Genomic DNA, 8,107 nt, shown 5'->3' with positions numbered 1-8,107 from the left:
TGGGTCTGTTAGAAATATGGAAATGCCTGAGTTGAGAAGGAGAGGAGGTAAAAATAAAAATGAAAATGAAAAAGAGCGTGAGGGTGCAAGTTGTGATGTGAGGGGAACATGGATTGAAGTGGTTGATTCGTCACCTACCTCTGAGATGGTTAGACCAGCAATTTGTGGGACTGAGGATGAAATTGTAGGAGAAAGTGGCAAGAAAACAGGGGGAAGTAGATCAGGGGAGGCTGTTGAGGGTTTGGTAAATTTAAGTTCTCATATGGATGAATCCGGTTCATCTATTGAAGAAACTCTAGCAGACCTTCTGAAGAAAGTAGGTGCCAGTTATAATCCCAAGAAAAGGAGAACACCAACGCCTAAGGTTCCCAGAACTACAAAGAATACCAAGAAAAGAAAGGCTAATTTCCCAATAATTGCTGAAATTCCCTTGCCAAATGGGAGAGCCACAAGAAGTATGGTGAAACAGAGTAAGAGTGAATTACAAAAGGCTTTGGCTGAAAGCAAGAAAAAGATGATGGATAAAGGAAAAGCTAAGGTTGCAGAGCCTTCTGAGGATGTTGATGTTGAGGAGATGGAACAGGTCCTTCATGAGGAACATACAACTGTGGAGGTTCAGACAGCCAAGCCTAAAAAGACCAAGACTTCTTCCAAGAAATCTTCATCAGGGTCTAAGGTTGCTGAACCTTCATTGGCCAAGAGGACAAGGTCTGTAGTGAAAAACAAACCAGTTAGAATTGCTGAGGATGAAAAATGGAGTGGTGAAGAAGAGAGTGAGTCTGATGGTGAACAAGACAAGCTAGCCAAGTTTGGCAAAAGAAAAATTTTAAAGGGTAGATTGCTGAAAGACTTGGTGGAACCGGGAACAGTTCGTTTGGTTAATGCCCTAGCTGTTCAGGGCTAGAAGGACATGGTCCTTCATATGGATGGAAGGCTAGCTAGGAATGAAATCATTGAATTCATGGCCAATGTAGAGGTCAAGGATGACAGAGTTACCAGCCAAGTGAAAGGGGTTCAAGTGACCTTCGATGCAGAGAAGCTGGGTGAGATTCTTGACATCCCTACTGAGGGATATGATAACTACACAAGGCAAAGATGGCCAAGTTTGTACTCCCTTCCTCCTGCCCTTGAAATCACTAGGAGATTATGTGATGTTGAAGAAGTGAATGAGGCCAAGTTTGTGCACACGAGTGAGATGAAGCCTTGCCACAAAATCCTATTTGAATTCATCAACAAGTGCATACTGCCCAGGCAGGAAAGAAGGCACATTGCTAACTATATGGACTTAGTTATGATGGAGTGTCTCGAAAGTGGAAGGCAAATCAACTGGCCTGCATTTATTATCAAGCTACTGGACTGGGTTATCAATGGCTCCAAGGCCCATACCACCCCTTATGGATTTATTCTGACTACTATTCTGGATTGTTGCAAGGTGCCTTTGAAGAAGTAGGAAATGGCCACAAGCTAGGACCATTTTTGCATTAATACTTTAATTGCTAGTGACTATCCAATCAATGTCATTCCCAATGAACCTGGTTCATCCAAGAAGACACCTATCAATAGAAAAGTCAGGGTTCTGGTTCAGGAAAGTGGGGCCAAGGATGCTGAGATAGCTAGGCTGAAGGCTCGCTTAGCAGAGGTTGAATCTGAGAGGGATGCTCTCAGAACTGAGCTCACCAAGAAAAAAGAGAAGAGTGATGGCATTCTTCAAAATATGTTGAACCTTCTCCAAGCCCAAAACTAACCCTTTAGCTTTCCCAAGCCTTATGACTTCTAGCCTTCATCTCCTGAACCTGTTTAGTACCACTAGTGACCCAGATTAGGGATTTCTCTTTCTTTTGCTCATGTTTTGAATATTTTTACTTTCTTTTTGTGGATTGTAGTAGAAACATATCTCCTATCAATGAAATCTACTATTTTTGCTCTTGTTGATTGTTATTATTTCCTTGATAGTTTGAATGTGTTTGCTTGATTATTGATGATTAATCCATGATTGCACTTGTAGTTGCCCCAGTGGCCATAAGTAATTGTTAAAATTCTGGGAATCACACTTTGTTTATGCAACTTTTCGATGATGCCAAAAGGAGAAGAAATATTGTGCTTTATATATTCTGAATAAGTGATGTTTATAACCTAATGAACCTGGTCCTTGATTATAAGTCTAACTTTGTATTGATGAATAAGTTGAGTTCTGACAGGACCTAAGTGAGCGAAAAGCACAGCGTTTGTCATCATCAAAAAAGGAGAATTTGTTGGCCCGAGTAAAGGTAAAGTTTTGAAAACTTACAAAGGAACTCAAATATGGACCAAGTCCATCTTGTGAGGCACATTTATTATCAACTCAAACATGTGAGATGCACGTGAAGGAAATAAACATAACTTATCAGAAGTGCTATCTCCTGATCATGATCGAAAAGGTTCATATTGGATAAGGAGAAAGACTCCTTACTCAAAGAGAACATGGTTTAGAAAAATGATAGAGTTAGAGTATGAGATCAACTAGAACTCTTCCACTATAGAAGAGTAGCATTAGTATCCTAGTCAATCTCTAATTGCTAACTCCTTAAATGTTAGTGTTGTTCTCTTTTACAGGTAACACACACAAGCAGAAGTTAAACGTGAATTGAGAGCAAAATAGTAAGGCAATTTTGCAAGCAATTCGTGTATGATTCAAGCGTGAAGACCTGAAGCTACTTGAACAAGATAGAAGAACCAGTTCCAAGTGTCTATCTTTTATTCTAGTTCAATTGTAATAGGTAATTTTACATTGTACCTTTCAGCTTATCTAGAAGCAATTGTATTAGGTACTTAAAGTTTTCAAGTTAGAGTTAACTTGAAATTTTCGCAACAATTGAGGTTGTGTGCCACAACGAGATTAGAGTTAATCCTAGGTTTACAAAAGAGTTTTTGTAAATGCAGTTTTTGGCTCGGTGATTTTAGTGGAGAGTTTGGGAAAATCCTACTGGAAGGTAGGTCGTGGTTTTTTTACCTTTTGAGCCAGGTGTTTTCCACGTAAAAATCTCTGTATTCTTTATTTTTTATATTTATTATTCCACAACAGTAGTAGTTGGAATACATAGAAGAACCAGGTCCTTCTATAATCAAGTTAAGTAAAAATGTGGTACAACACAAATCACCCCCCCCCTCCCTGTGTGTATTGAAGTATAAAACATCAATAATAAAATCCAAAAATCGGTCCAAAAGTTGACCCCCGATCCCGCACCATGGAAATCAACAATTTTTTACAAAAACCGAATCCTTATTCTATTACAAGTTCAACCACAAATCTTATCAAATTCCAATACCATTTGGTCCCTCAAACCATGATTTTTTATTTTAGAAATTTTCTTCAAAAATCAAAATTTCCCTCAACCCAAAACACAATTTAATTGATGAAAACAAAGATAAAATCATGGAATATGTTAAATTCTAGGTGAAAAACACTTACCCAATCGATTTGCTTGAAACCCCCAAAAAGAATCTCCAAAATCGAAGCCCAAAACTCAAAATATGAAGAAAATGGACAAACCCTCGATATAAAGGATTTTGCCCAGCACTTCCGCATCTGCGGACACTTAAGTGTATCTGCGCTATCGCATTTACGGGCACACACTCGCATTTGCGAACTTTACTTAGAATTAGCCGCATTTGTAACGACCCGGCCGGTCATTTCATGAGTCACAGTTCTGTTCTCCCCGTTTCTGCTTCTTTATGTGTTGTTCAGTTGTATTTCATCATGTCGTGTTAGTTGTTCTGTGTTTGGATTGGTCATGGAGTGAAATGCGACACTTAATCTCTTATTTGGAAGCTTTAGTTGGAAAAGTCAACCGGAAGTTGACTTGTGAATAAATGATCTCAAAATTTGGTTTTTATGGTTCTAATAGCTTCGTTAGGTGATTTGGGACTTAGGAGCGTGTTCAGAATGTAATTTGGAGGTCCGTGGTAGATTTAGGCTTGAATTGGCGAAATTGAAAATTTGACATTTTTCGGTCGGCAGTGGAAATCTTGATATCGGGGTCGGAATGAAATTCTGAAAAATTGGAGAAGGTCCGTTGTGTCATTTGTGATGTGTGTGCAAAATTTCAAGTCATTCGGATGAGGTTTGATAAGTTTTTGGGTCAGTTGCGGAATTAGGAAGTTTTAAAATCCTTAAGCTTGAATCTGAGGGTGATTTGGTGTTTCGATGTTGTTTTGTCGGCATGAGTTTGAATGATGATATGTGACTTGTTTGTATTTTTGGATAAGGTCCCAGGGGCCTCGGGATAATATCGGATGGTTATTAGAAAGTTTTGAAATTTGAGAATGCAGCTAAAGCTGCTGGTTCTGTCATAACCGCACCTGTGGATTGGGTCTCGCGCCTCGCAGAAGCGAAGGAAAGACCGTAGGTGTGGCCAAGGCTGAGAAGAGAAGGAACCGCAGGTGCGGAAGGTGGAGCGCACCTGCGAGACCGCAGGTGCAGTAGGTTGACCGCAGAAGCTGTTCTGGTGGATTAAGTGGAAGTTCGCAGATGCGGTGGTTTGGACCGCAAAAGTGGTCAGCATATGCGGTAAATGGGCCGCATGTGCTAGATGCCTGGGCAGAAAGTATATAAGGTGGACTTCGCGAAATTTGGGTTATTTTCCACCATTTCTATCCGGAGTTGGAGCTTTTTAGAGGATTTTGAAGAGGAAATCAAGAGGGTTTTCATTGAGGTAAGTTTCTTGGACCTAAAACTAGATTCTATGGTGATTTTCAGTTGTTTAAGCATGAAATTTGTGAGATTTAAGGGTGGAAATTTGAGGAATTAGGGCTTGAAATTGGAGAGTTTTAATTAGGGATTTGAGGGGCCATTTGAGGTCCGATTTTGATGTTCTTGGTATGTATGGACTCGTGGGAGGATAAAGATTCTAGTGATGTGATTTTTATAAAATTCTGAGACGTGGGCCCAGGGGTTGGGTTTGACCAATTTCGGGATTTTGAGTTTTATTTGATGATTTTCGCGTGGGCTTTGTCCCTTTGGATTGTATTGATTTTATGAATCTGATTTTGGATAGATTCGGGACTATTTGAGATCGAGTCGAGAGGAAAGGGCATTGCGAAGTAGATTTCCATCTGGTTCGAGGTAAGTAATGATTGTAAATCTAGACCTGAGGGTATGAAAACCCAGAATTTCGTAATGTTTTGATAAATGAGGTGACGCACATGCTAGGTTACAGGCGTGTGGGCGTTCACCCATAGGGATTGTGACTTGGTTCGTCCCGTGGTGACTGTAGAGTTGCATATTTTGATAAACTTTATATGATATCTATGTGTTTTAGAAATGAATCTGTTAACTTGGGTTGAATGCCGTATTTGGGGCCTTGTGCCAAATTGTTTGGACCCTTAGGGGTATTTTACTACTTTCCTCATACTATTTTGATTTTAAAGCATATTCTCAATCATGATTTTACCTGTTTATTGTTTGATTCAGTTTTATTACTCTACTTTCAAATATATGAAAATTGTTTGGGCTGAGTTCCCTGATTTTCATTGAAATGCCTGAGTGGCTATGAGGTTAATGACTGAGAGAGAGGTCGAGGACCTAATAGTGAGGATTATATATATATATATATATATATATAAATCGGATTGCACGCCGGCATCGATATTTATATATATGGATCGGGTTGCACGTCGCAGCGATATGTTGGATCGCGTTGCGCGCCGCAGCGATACAATGCTTGGGCTGAAGGAGCCCCTCCGGAGTCTGCACACCCCCAGTGAGCACAGTCGACTACATATATTTACAGATCAGGCTTCACGTTGCAGCGATTATTATTATGAGATATCTATTGAGCGGGAATGTTGAGTGTGAGTACTGATTGACGAGAGTTGAGTCACGAGTGACTGAGAGGCTTGCCCGAGGGGCTATACTTATGAGTGATATTTTGCCCGAAGGGCTTGTTTATGAGATTTTCTGTTTTCACTCTTCTTTTATATTGAGCCTCTATTGAAAAATGTTGAATAAATGCTTTAAAGGATTTTCATTGAAACTGTAGTTTTTACGAGATATTTGGTTATTGAACTACAGATTTTGACTTTGATATTTCTGTTGGGATTTTTGATAAATTATGTATAAGATTTTAAATGCTCGTCACCGCACTCAGCCTTTATTTACTTTGGTTACTTACTGAGTTAGCGTACTCACGTTACTCCCTGCACCTTGTGTGCAGATCCAGGTGCTAAAGCCTCCGAGTGAGAGTTGATCGTTGCCTTCAGAGTCTTATCTGGACATTGCAAGGTAGTTGTACGGCGTTTGCAACCCTGCCTTTCTCCTTCCTATTCTAGTACTTTATATTTCAGACTTATTTTGTATTAAGCAAATAGTGTTGAGTTGTACTTAGTGGCTCATGACTAGTGACACCAGATTCGGGTTGTGTTGATGTATTTACGTACTTGTTTCTGCATATTTTATATAAATTAAATTGAAAGATATGAGAGTTATCTGATTAGAAAATAAATTTATAAAAGAACTCGATGTTATAAAAGTTGAATCGGCTTGCCTAGTACTGTGATAGGCGCCATCACGACCGGAGTGGTTTGGGGTCGTGACAACATTAGCGACGCTGCAAAAGCGATAATAGGAGCGCAGAAGCGGACTCCTTCGCAGATGCGATAGACCAATCGCAGAAGCGATTTAGCACCTGCGCTCCAGCGTTCGTAGAAGCGAGATAGTTTCTAGGCCTCAAATATCACAGATGCGATCAGGCTCACGCAGAAGCGGAGCCGCACCTGTGCTCCAAGGTCGTAGGTGCGAAAACACCAAAAATCAGACATGTTCCAAAACCATGCAAAACATCTAAAACTCGTGTGAAACACACCCGAGGCACCCGTGACTCCGTCTACACACACAAACAAGTTCTATAACCTAACACGGACTCGCTCGAGGGCTCAGATAAAATCAAACAAGATCGAAAATGCAAATCGCGCCATGAATTGAACTATAAACTTCCAAGTCTTCCAACTTTAAAAACTTGTGCCGAAACAAATTAAACCTACCCAGAATGACACCAAATTTTGCAGACAAGTCCCAAATGACAAGACAAAGTTGTTCCAACTTTTGGAATCACATTCCGACCACGATATCATAAAATTCAACTATGGGTCAAACTTCTCCATCTTCCAAACTTCAACTTTTCCAACTTTCGCCGAAATGCCTAAAATTACCCTACGGACCTCCAAATCCGAATTCGGGCGCATACCTAAGTCCAAAATCATCATACAAAGTTGTTGAGATCATCCAAAACTCATTTCAGAGCCGTTTACACAAAAGTCAAATTCCGGTTAAATTCTCACTACTTAAGCTTCCAAAACTAGATTCCTCCTCCCAATTCGACTCTGAATCATCCGGTAACTGAATTCAACCATGCACGCAAGTCGATACACATAATATGAAGTTTTTTAAGACCTTACGCCACCGAACGACGCTTAAATTCTCAAAACGACCGGCCGGGTCGTTACAACCAATTTTATCAAATTCTGATAGCAACTCGACCTCCAAATCTTAAAAATTTTATTTTTGGAAGATTTTGCAAAAATCTTGATTTCTTCCATTTAAATCCGAATTAAACGATGAATATGACCATGGATTTATGAAATATAATCATTTTAGGATATAGTTCACTTACCCAAGTCAAAGTCATTAAAATCTCCTCCAAAATAGCCCAAAAATCGAGCTCCAAAATCTCACTCGAAAATGGCAAAATGACTGGTTTTTGGTCCTTATGTTGCTGCCCAGTTTCGCACCTGTGGTAGATTTATCGTGCCTGTGAGCTTGCTTCTGCGAGCACTGTTCAAGATTCTATGCCGCCTTCACTTCTGCAAGCACTGTTCACGCATCTACGGTGTGGCAGGTGCGAAATAATTTTCGCTTCTGCGAGAAAATCAACAAGTTGTGAGCTTTGCTTCTGCGTTCTTCAATGATCGCACATGCGATGTCATAGGTGCGCAAAAATGTCTGCTGCTGCGAGCTCATGCCAGCCCTTGCCTGGGTCACTTCTGCAATGGTTTTATCGCTGATGCGGGGGAGATGTTGTGATCAGGTTTCATCATAAGCGGAAAAACCAGCTGCTGCCCAGATACTACAGCA

Source organism: Nicotiana tabacum, chromosome 3, assembly GCF_000715075.1.
Source record: "Nicotiana tabacum cultivar K326 chromosome 3, ASM71507v2, whole genome shotgun sequence".
Lineage (NCBI taxonomy): Eukaryota > Viridiplantae > Streptophyta > Magnoliopsida > Solanales > Solanaceae > Nicotiana > Nicotiana tabacum.
The sequence above is the reverse complement of the archived record's forward strand: the minus strand, read 5'-3'. Positions refer to the sequence as shown.